General features: G+C 38.5%; 1 protein-coding gene across 2 annotated transcripts in view; it reads right to left on the bottom strand.

Moving 5' to 3' along the window:
- The window catches only part of LOC124794141 (serine/threonine-protein kinase VRK1), a 286,964-nt gene extending 277,652 nt beyond the window's left edge, over positions 1–9,312 (bottom strand). For both annotated transcript variants that reach the window (XM_047258076.1, XM_047258075.1), the window contains exon 1: positions 9,200–9,312. The gene's annotated coding sequence lies outside the window, so the exon portion shown is untranslated. The remainder of the gene's footprint in view (positions 1–9,199) is intronic.
- Between the last annotated feature and the right edge of the window lie 2,340 nt (positions 9,313–11,652).

Below are 11,652 nucleotides of genomic sequence, written 5' to 3' on the forward strand. Positions count from 1 at the left end.
CAAATTGTTTCAGGCACTTCCCATCCCTTATAACTTAGACACGAAGTTGCAAGTGAACTTAAAGAATGGCAAGAAAATGGTGTTATTGCTCGTGTCCAGGATATTCAATGGGCTTCTCACTTACTCATCTTACCAAAGTCTTCTGGAAGACTTCGTCTTTGCACTGACCTTAAGTCCACTGTGAATCCACAAACAATAATTGATACTTACTCATTACTTCGCCCTGAGGAATTAATGGACAGGCTCGGTGCAGGGTGCTATTTTTCAAAAGTTGATTTAAGTGCTGTGTATTTGTAAATTCCACGAGATGATGAGTCTCAAAGTTTCTGTGGTCAACACACATTTGGGGTTGTTCAAATTCTTACATTTACCCTTTGGCAGCACTTTCATGCCTTTCATATTCCAATGCTACTTAGAACAGTTTAATGCTAAAGTTTCATTCGATTACAATTACTCAGATAATACTGTGGTGTCAAGACGTACACTGGAGGAACACATCAGTAACCTTCATACACTTTTTCAAGTACTTTCACCTGCAGGTCTTTAGTGTCACCTGGACAAATGTGCCTTTTTTCAGACTGAAATTCAGTACTTAAGACTATTTTCTTAATAGCCAAGGTGTTCATCGCCTTCAATCACATTTGTTGGCCATCCAGTACCTCCCTGTCCTGCGGGATGTGACAGAATTGCAGCCAGTTTTCGGAAGTTGACATATTACGTCCAGTTTATACACACCACAGCCCAGATTGCGGCTCTGTAGCATCGTTTGTGCCAGAAGAATGTGCCTTTTGTTTGGACCAAAGAGTGTCAGGATGCATTCCAGAAACTAAAAAAAATGCCTTGTTGAGTGACAGGTGCCTTTGGTTTTGGCACTGGATGCTTCTTTGTATACAATCAGAGCCATGCTTTCACACAGATTTAGTTCAAAGGACAGGCCAATTGCTTTCACTTCGAAGTTACTGACCAAGACTACTCCCAAATCGAGAAGGAATCACTTGTTATTATCTATGGCATGACAAAGTTACACCATTACCTGTTTGGTTTGAAGTTCTACCTAATGACTGACCATAAGACATTTCAGTCTTCGCTTCATTCACCCAAACCTGTTCTGCCATGCACAGCTCAGAAGCTGAATATTGGGCTTGGTTACTGTCACAGTATCAAGTACGAAATACTGTTCTGGCCCATGTCAAAGTATGCAAATGCTGACCCCTTTCTCGCCTTCCTATTGGTCAATAGGAAGGCGAGAAAGGGGGTCAGCATTTGCGTACTTTGACATGGGCCAGAACAGTATTACGTACTTGATACTGTGACAGTATTCAATGCTACTGCCACCTCTTGTTAACAGATTGATGTGCAGGAGACTGAACTTTTAGAGACTTTTCCATTGCACTATAGCAAAATTGTAGAGGCCACAGAGGCATACCATGACTTGAACCTTTTGTTGCACTACATTCGCACTGCTTGGCCTCGTTCAGTGAAAAACATTCAGAATTCTATTGTGCGCCAATATTTTGCCCATCAGCACCTCTCCGTCCAGCAGGGTGTCATTTTATTGAAAACTCTAGAGAATTGCATGTGCTTATCTCTAAAGTGTTGCAGAAAGATGTGTTGCGACAACAACACCAAGAACATTGGGGAATTGTACGCACAAAACAGTTGGCACTGTACTTGGCCAGGCATGGACACCCACACCGAACAGATGTCGTCAGTATCGCACTTGTGCTGAAACTATTTGCCCCACCGCAAACATTTTCAGCTTGGCCACATCGCCTTGGCAACAAATGCATATTGACTTTGCTAGTCCCTTTGACACACTCGTTGACTTATTGTTTTGGACTCTTTTAGCAAATATCCATTTTCAGTATCCATGAACCCAACTACATCACATAGTACCATTCAGCTTTTGTCATCTATTTTTTTCTTGGAAAGGTTTGCCTGAAATGTTGGTTACAGACAACAGACCACACTTCACAGTAGCTTTGTACAGATAATATCACTCACTTTACCAGAACTCCATCTCATCCTTAGTCGAATGGAGAAGCTGAACAATTTGTGCATATGTTCAAGCAACAGATGAACAAACTAAGTCCCTCACACTCATGGGAGCTAGCGCTGCTGCCCTTCCTCGCAATGAACCACTCCCAAACCCCGCAATGGTCAATCACCCACGGAGCTTCTAAATGGCCTGTGCCTCCACACACTGATCCATTTTCTGCACCCATTGCATCACACAGCACCTCCCACGCTCTGCAAGACTTTCTTGCTCCTAATGATTATATTATTTTCAGAGTTTTTGGTCACACCAGGTACTAGGAGAAAGGCACGATTCTTCAAAATTTGGGTGATTGCATGTATTTAATTCAAGGCTCTGCTGGGTTGCTGTCCTGCCAACAGAACCAGACTCGTGGTTGTCCATTGCGAGATTCTTCTGTAGATTTTCTGTCCCCAGATTCACAACCTACGGGGATCTTGCGACCGGCGTATCACCCCCAGCGGCCACTTTGACACCACTGGCAGAACTGATGGTAGTTGGACCCGCTGCCTTCACTGGCGCCACAGTAGTTCTACTTCCCGGCGATCATCCCAGAGCCTGCTGTGGACCCGGCGCCATCATTGCCTCTGCCGCCGTCCTCTCAGTTTTTTGTCGGACCAGCTCAGGAAGAGGACAGGTGCTTTTGTAGGGTTTTCCGACTGACATTCCTCTTGGACCACAGGACAGAGGTCAGGGCACGGCCAGGGGCTCAGTGTTGGTCCCAGTTGTGCCTCCCGACTCCTCACACCATCCCTGCTTCCTGCCACCCACCCACCCCTCTCCTCCACTGTCGTAAGATGGTTCCCTACACAACAATGGTATGGCATTTTTGGGGTGGAGGCATCGACTGCACGCCGACCAGCAAAGCACTGTGAAATGTCATCAAGAAGGTGCTGACCCGTGTGCCAATGGAAATAGCAGGCAACACCACACCTCGAGTAAGAGAGAGTTCAGTGCCCCTTGTCAATGTTGATTTAACCAACCTTCCATTGCTGGTCGACCCCAGTTCAGTCGCAGACTTCAAGAGCATCAGTACTGAGTAATGGAAGGACATTACATAGCCTGCATTCTGCAAGTAGTATTAGTGAAAAATACTGGAATGTAGGAGGCACAACAACGGTTCTCTAATTTGTAGAATAAAATGTTATACTAATCAACATATGGTATGTACAGATCATTTTGGATTCCTGCTACTAGCCATTGCAACTTCTCTTCTTCCCTGTTTGTGTCAATGCTGATTCCCACCATAGCCGACAACTTGTAAATATGAAATGTGACTTAAAACCAGAAATACTTTAATTCAATTGGGCAGGCAAGCTAATTGAAAATACTCAATTTCCAAATCTAAGATATCGGCTATTCTGAACAGATTGGTGTTTCACCAATGTATACTAACAGTAATAACTTACGGCTGTGAGCCATGGATATTAAAGAGTTCACTGTTCCAAGACTCATAATAGATCAAGAAGGGATGGAAAGATCAATGTTGGGCGACACAAAAAAAGACAGACAGAAAACAGTAGATATCAGATGTACAATGTAGGTCAGTGACATAATGGGGAAAGTAAATACCTGGAAATGGCAGTGGGCTGGTTCTGTCACTCAAAGAAAGGATGTGAGATGGTCAAAACAAATACTAGAATGAAACCCAATTTACCAAAAAAGAGCAAGGGGAAGTCCACCGGGCAGTTGAGACAGAAGTTTAAAAGAGACATCTGGATTCAGTTGGCAATGTGAAGCTCAAGATCAGCAGAAATGGAAAACCTACTGGGATCCTATGTTGCACACAGGCTCAAAGAGGTCACATCACAAAATTATATGATGATATGACTAAACTGACAGGAAGATGTTAACAAGCGAAAATATATTTTCAATCGTAATGCTATAAGCCAAATGTCATCCAGCATATGTACTGATGACACCTACACAGAAATGCATTTGATCTGGTATAGCTGAAGGGTATATTTTCCCTTATGAAGTGTTCTTGCTGAATTGAATCTTAAATTTTCATGCGGTGGGAAACACTGAATGAATATTATTACCTCTACCCAAAGATCTTAGGGTGCACCAGTAATAAGCAAGCAGATTGAAATGGTTTTGTTGTTATCGTGTTTCCTGAATCAATGACAAACGCGTTCCTTTCCAGGTATTATGTAGATTTATATCATCACAGTTTTTGGTGGGGAGTGATTTTGAACTGTGGTTATGTAAGATACCAGTAGAGGACGGACTGAACTACCACTGGCAACCGCAGCAACTACTGCCCTGTAGCCACTACCAAATGCTTCATGTGCTCCAATTTATGTGTGTTGTAGATTGCTTGTTTTCTTTTCTTATTCTGAAATGACTACTCCTACTGCATAAAGGGATTCAAATGAGAGTCTCATTAGAAACGGAATCAGCAATCCCTATGACCATTACGTCATTTCTCCTTTCGTGGAAGCACAAAGTGCAGATGTAGGATGGCAGTCCTTTGAGAGGAAGGTGGGGCTTATTCGCCCGCACCAGTCCACTCCCCTCGGACAGTTCAAGTTCTCATTTGTTAATGGTCACACCCAACTGCCACGATATACTGTCCACATAATTTGCTAGCATATTTGTACGCAGAATAACTTCCTTGCTTCTGCTACACATTTCAGTAACTTGTCTAAATCATTGGACAATACTGATCAAAGAATGAATATATTTACTGTTATATTCTTCATATGAGTGGACTTTCCTACTCTACACTGCACATGTTTAAAAAGATAACATAGGAAAAGAAGGCCTCTAGTTATACTTTAAACACCTTTCAATGCCTTTCTGTATAATGGATATTTATCTAAATTGTACCTGGTTCTGGCATTGCAATATAGCTCCTCATTTTAGATCCTGGTCTGTGTAGCCTACAGTGGCTCTATTCTCCATAAAGTGGTACAATGATCATTCCATGATAATTTAGCCTGAATAAAAAACATTTTCTCACCCATCATTCGAGATTTCAATGAAACTTTGCTTTTTGTTCATCCTTGGGAGATAAGTAACTATTCAAAATTTTAGCATTTTAACACTGTTTTTATTTTATGACAGTTCAGAGTTCAAAAGCGTTGCCAATTTTTACACTATGATGGCACCAAAATAATATTTCCTAAGATTCAGAAGATAAATTGGCAATACTCATTTTTTATTTATCATCTTATCAATATGAAATCTGGTTGTTGTAGGCTCTATAGTACAAGGATTGTAGAAAAAAAATCTCTTACTTTTAGTAAAATCATCAAGACATGAAAAAATTATACCTACATTTTTGTATTTTCTAATGCAATAAACCTAGTTCAACCTTAAATGGAATATCACGAATGGGATAATCCCCAAAAAAATGTTTTGCAGTATAAAACTCAATCATTTTGTTAAACAAAATGAATGAGGTGTTTAATCTCTCTCTCTCTCTCTCTTTTTAAGAAATAGTTTTTAATTTTTCCTTGAGAACCTAAAATAATACTTCCTGAAACTAGACTATAAATATAACAATAATGGAAATTCGTCGATGAAAAAAATACATAAAATAATGGAAAAGCAACAACTTACCTACAAAGGATTGGTGTGTGTGACGCAGAAACGCACAATAGAGAGCAGTTAACACTAGCTTTCAACCTCTTAAAGGAATGATGACAAGTGTTATAAAATATGCAAAACATCATGTTCTATTGTATTTACCTCAATAACATCCTGAAGTTTCACCAACGGAATATTTACCAGATATACTTACTCACAATGGATAACAATTTAGACCTTAAATTTAAGTTGAATGAGAACTATGTATCACTATTGAATCTTCTTGCTTCCAAGTTCCCTAAACAATGTAATGGCTTAACAGTACAGAAACACCCAGTTGTAGGAAGTCTAAAGCAAGACAGAATGAGTCTGCATATCAAACTCTTCAGAAATAAAATCAAACTTGAGTATGGTGAAGCTGGCACTACAAAACTCAAATCTGATGCAGTTAATTTTTGACTTCCTAAGAGTCTTTGTAAAATTTCCTTTAGTGCTAATCTTTCATCTGCCCTTCCAATGTCATCACACTCAGATTTTCCATGACAAGTTGCAAAGAACGACTATTCAGTACAGATATTAAACATCTGTTTTGATAAAGACAAAGGTTTATGAAAGTAAAATCAACCTTTATAAACTTTTTAGCCAAAGGCCTTTCCACATTGTTAACACTGGTTCCCACCCAATTACCAGAGCTGAGCAACACTGGGTCAACCTAGTATCTGGATGGGTGACCATTCGGGGAAAACAAGGTGCCATTTTGAACACGCAAGTCGTCGAAGTGGAGTCCAGTTGAAGGACTTGCACCAGACTGCTGTGCTGTACAACATTTATTTATTTTATTTAAAGTAAATTCTTTTTTTTATTGGCCTGCACAGCCATGAATAAAACAGTGATATCTTAAAGGGTTTATTTGATGAATTCAGTCACATTTTTTTGCATTTTGTGGCCCACACAGAGACGTTTGATGTCATTGGAGATAACTAACCCTTTTAAATTCAGTATTATTTTTAGACCTGAATGTATTATAATGGAACATACAGCACTCAAGTTAGATGTCCAACAGTATCGTTGTAAGGGTGCTGGTAACTACAATTTTCATTTCCCTAAATAAATAACAAAAGTACCACTGTGCTCCACCTTGTATTGCAGAAAAGTCATTATCACTAGTTCATTTATACTATGCAAGATGACTTAAGTGCATCATAATATTTTGATTAAGGCTTAGTGGCGTAAGACTGTGGGACAAGTCTTTCTAATTTACATAGAAGATCCTAAAAACTTAGCAATGTTTGCAGTACAATTGATCATTCGTGTTCTGTCAGTTGAAACTGTTGATTTTCCTCAATAAATTTCATCTTCACAGCAGTTTTTAAATATTTTTACCAGAGAACATAATTGTGTTTCTTTTGAAACATATCTACTAGCCTACATCACTGTAGAATACCTGCAGAGGTAGGGTTTTCACAAACTATCATTCTTATGAGATACCAATAGCCTTGCCTTCCCCCCCCCGCCCCCCCCCGCCCCCCAAATCATACTGTGAGGGGTACCATTAGCTATCTGCTAAAATATGTGATCTGAGACAAAGTGAATCCAACACACAAAAACAAACTTTCGTTTCTTGATATTCACATTAATAACTTTAATACCTTAGAGTAACTTACCTAATACCAACAGTTTTATTTCACACCGCCTTATCCATATGCTTCCAATGTCTTTTATAGATTGTACGTTACTTTGGTAAAAATTTGTTACTATATCAACTACTTCAGGTTTCAGTATTTTCCCTCTTTTCACAGTTGATTCTGCCAAGAACCATTGTCATTAAAAAGACTGTTTGCTTTGCTGATTATTCAGAAACTCTCAAAGCACTTCCAATTTTCTGAGATTACTATTTCAGTGGCACAGGAATAGTCAGCAACGGAACTGGTTTCTTCTCTATGCCTGGTTTAAATTGTTACTTATATTATCAGCAAGCATGGCAAGTCCATATCCCATGAAGATATATAGCTCATAAATATTCCAATTTGTAGTGATTTACGATAATTATTGAACTGAACAGAACATGATGTTACAGCACAATTTACACACCTTTTTGGACCTCTGTGATCTATCCATTGTCTCTGACAAGAGGGTATTTCCCTATTCCCTATTTGTTTGCTGTTACTGAACATCTAGAGATATAAACATTTTTCAGAGACATCTGCTGTTAGCACAAACCTAGCTGACACTTGGCATGGCGGCTGGCAGGAGTGAAAGGCATTTACCATTTTACCACCGCTCCATTCACCCACAGTGCCAAGTGACAACTTGATTTGTGCAAATATTATGTGCTCTAGTCAGAAAAACATAGTAATGTCACAAATTAGCTCTAATGTACGACAAACTTATTTAGAAAAAGTCAATCTCTGATTGTTTCTTTAATAAGTTTCCACACTTAAATTTTCAGTTAGCTTTTAAAAGTGTTTTATTCAGTAAACTCAAAATCTCAGTTTATTTTTAAGTTCTCAACAAAAAAAGCTACTATTTGTTACAAAAACAAAAAATACCAAAACGCTTATCCAGTTTATTTTCCTTACCCCAGAAATTAATAAAAACCACCAAGTATGGCATAAATTACTTTTTCCTTTCTTAATGGTTTTACTTACAACTACTAGACAGTATTCTCTACAACCATTACGATACAGAGTACAGCCTATTTAACCACCATATTTCACACTGATTGAATGATAAACAGAAAATTGGTAATTTATTTTCAAAAATGTTACTAAGTGTTGTTTTTAACTATCACAATGTTAAAAACTGGCAAAATCTCCTATATTTGAAGTGCCACAAAATGGGAACAATGAAATTTATAACGCTAAAATTTGTTACTCTTCCTTATCTCCACAGAGGAAAGAAATTACCCAAATTTCACTCGAATCTGAGACTGTGGTCGAGATGGCCTGGGTGACTTAACATGGAGTGACCCGTAAATAGGATACTTTCATATTTGCTTGATAAGATATGAAGACAATCATAATTGTGTAGTAGGCCTATGCTGTTGAGATATATGTACTACGCCAGGAATCTTTAATAGATGTGGTGGATATACCGTAAGTGGTTAAAACATTCGCTTTACTGTGGAGCCTGTATCACAACACCACAGTTGAATGTGAAAGTTCAATCACACAAAAGAGAGATGAAAAATAGATTATGCAAATATCAAAGTTTTGGAAATCCCAAGTGGACTGATCATAAATTCTTCTTGCTGCTGACCAAATGCTGTCCTAAGACATGCAACATTTACGTGTTATTCGGGGGTTGAAATTAATACAGCTAAAATTCAAACTGATCCAACACCATATTAAGTTTATAATAAAGTAGTAAAGAAAGTAAACTGATGAAAAACATAGCGTTTGAGAAATTTCGTTAAAGTAGGCGCTGCTGGTACAATAACAGAAGTACAACAAGAATTTTCATCAATCAAGGTGTACACAAATATTAACAGCGAAGGACATTACCACCAAATCACAGGGTAACAAAAATAAAAGACACAAAGTTATTTTACAACTGATGCTTTCGTGTTAATAAAATATTAAAAGCACAACGAAACAATCAACAAGTATCAAGCCTATACAGCACTAGTACCTTAAAAAATATTTCTGTGGCTGTCACATACGATTCACTTCAAACATTTCTTTACACCCGCGCTCTTTCAACCACAGACGCATAACATGGAAACAGTATGACCAACATTCTCAAGTTATCGATGACAGAAGTCTACGTTGCCAAACAAATGAATACAGAGCTAAAATTGATAAACATGTCCGCTAAAGTGAATTTGCCAGCAGATACAACTTCGTATACAAATACTACTTTTTCGTCTCTTATTAGTTCTTCAACGAGCAATAATTAGTTGGAGGAAGTAATTTATCTTCTCTTTCTTTTTCTTTATTGTTATTTCATCCACGTAGATCTATATGTGTGGGGTTTAGGCTGCCATCGATAAGACATTCCGCTCTTCAAAATATAAACAGAACGAAATGAATATCATAAAACGGTGAAAATCTTCCTAGGTTTATACGTGCGGGGGTTGGGCTGACGAGGTTACAAACATAAAGACATATGAAAAAAACGGAACGAATAATATTATTAAATTGCGAGCTTAAAAAAAATTATAAAAAGATGAATTTTGTTAAATGTTTACATAAATAAAACTGTTGATTTTCTTTGCTGTCTGAATTAAAATCGAAGGATTAAAAGATAAAGATAATAACAAAAATATATTTTAAAACACAATGTGGAATTGATAATGTTCTTCAAAATAACAGTACTGAACTCCCACTAGAAAGGTAAAGATCTGCACTGGGAAAAAGTATTCGAGGACGGAAAATGTGTGGCATATGACTGACGTGTGCAGGTATCTATGGGAATGTCGGTGGGTTTTGGGGTGGATAGTGGGAAGGGCGGGCAGGGGTAAAATACAGGGAGCGAAAGGCTATTTACAATTTGTACAGAAACCAGATGGCAGTTATAAGAGTCGAGGGACATAAAAGGGAAGCAGTGGTTGGGAAGGGAGTAAGACAGGGTTGTAGCCTCTCCCCGATGTTGTTCAATCTGTATATTGAGCAAGCAGTAAAGGAAACAAAAGAAAAATTCGGAGTAGGTATTAAAATTCATGGAGAAGAAATAAAAACTTTGAGGTTCGCCGATGACATTGTAATTCTGTCAGAGACAGCAAAGGACTTGGAAGAGCAGTTGAATGGAATGGACAGTGTCTTGAAAGGAGGATATAAGATGAACATCAACAAAAGCAAAACAAGGATAATGGAATGTAGTCTAATTAATTCGGGTGATGCTGAGGGAATTAGATTAGGAAATGAGGCACTTAAAGTAGTAAAGGAGTTTTGCTATTTGGGGAGTAAAATAACTGATGATGGTCGAAGTAGAGAGGATATAAAATGTAGGCTGGCAATGGCAAGGAAAGCGTTTCTGAAGAAGAGAAATTTGTTAACATCCAGTACAGATTTAAGTGTCAGGAAGTCATTTCTGAAAGTATTCGTATGGAGTGTAGCCATGTATGGAAGTGAAACATGGACGATAAATAGTTTGGACAAGAAGAGAATAGAAGCTTTCGAAATGTGGTGCTACAGAAGAATGCTGAAGATTAGATGGGTAGATCACATAACTAATGAGGAAGTATTGAATAGGATTGGGGAGAAGAGAAGTTTGTGGCACAACTTGACCAGAAGAAGGGATCGGTTGGTAGGACATGTTCTGAGGCATCAAGGGATCACCAATTTAGTATTGGAGGGCAGCATGGAGGGTAAAAATCGTAGAGGGAGACCAAGAGATGAATACACTAAGCAGATTCAGAAGGATGTAGGTTGCAGTAGGTACTGGGAGATGAAAAAGCTTGCACAGGATAGAGTAGCATGGAGAGCTGCATCAAACCAGTCTCAGGACTGAAGACCACAACAACAACAACAACAGTGGGAAGACAGAAAAGGAGGTGTCTCATGAGTGTGCAGCGCCACGGTAACAAGAGGAGAAGGATAGGTAGAGGTAAAGGTGGGGGGGGGGGGGGGGGAGGGAGATGAAAGCCTAATGTGGAGTGAAGAGTTGTAAATTACAGACAACTCAGTAGGTTGGCATAGTTTACATATTTTCGTTCAATAATGTCATAAGGAACAATGTTCTGGGTTAACTCATATTTAAGAAAGAACGTCTTCATTATTCAAAAATGCACTGTAAGAACAATATGCGGAGCTCATCTTGTAGACCTGTGTCTAAGGAGTTGGGCATGCTGTCTACCTCTTCGTAGTATATTTAGTCCCTCATGAAGTTTAGTGTAAATGATCCAATGCAATTCAGAGGGGGACAACAATGTACATAATTACAATACCAGATGGAAAAATAAGATTAATTACTCGATATTGAGGTTGTCTTTAGCACAAAAGGAGTGCACAATGCTACAACAAAAATTTTTGACCCATTAGTCAGTGTTACAAAATGTCTGACAGAGAGCAAGGTAAGATTTGAAAACAAACTGAAAATGTTTCTCCTTGACAACTCCTTCAATTCAATAGAAGAATTTCTAT

This window comes from Schistocerca piceifrons, chromosome 1 (assembly GCF_021461385.2).
Source record: "Schistocerca piceifrons isolate TAMUIC-IGC-003096 chromosome 1, iqSchPice1.1, whole genome shotgun sequence".
NCBI classification, from domain to species: domain Eukaryota; kingdom Metazoa; phylum Arthropoda; class Insecta; order Orthoptera; family Acrididae; genus Schistocerca; species Schistocerca piceifrons.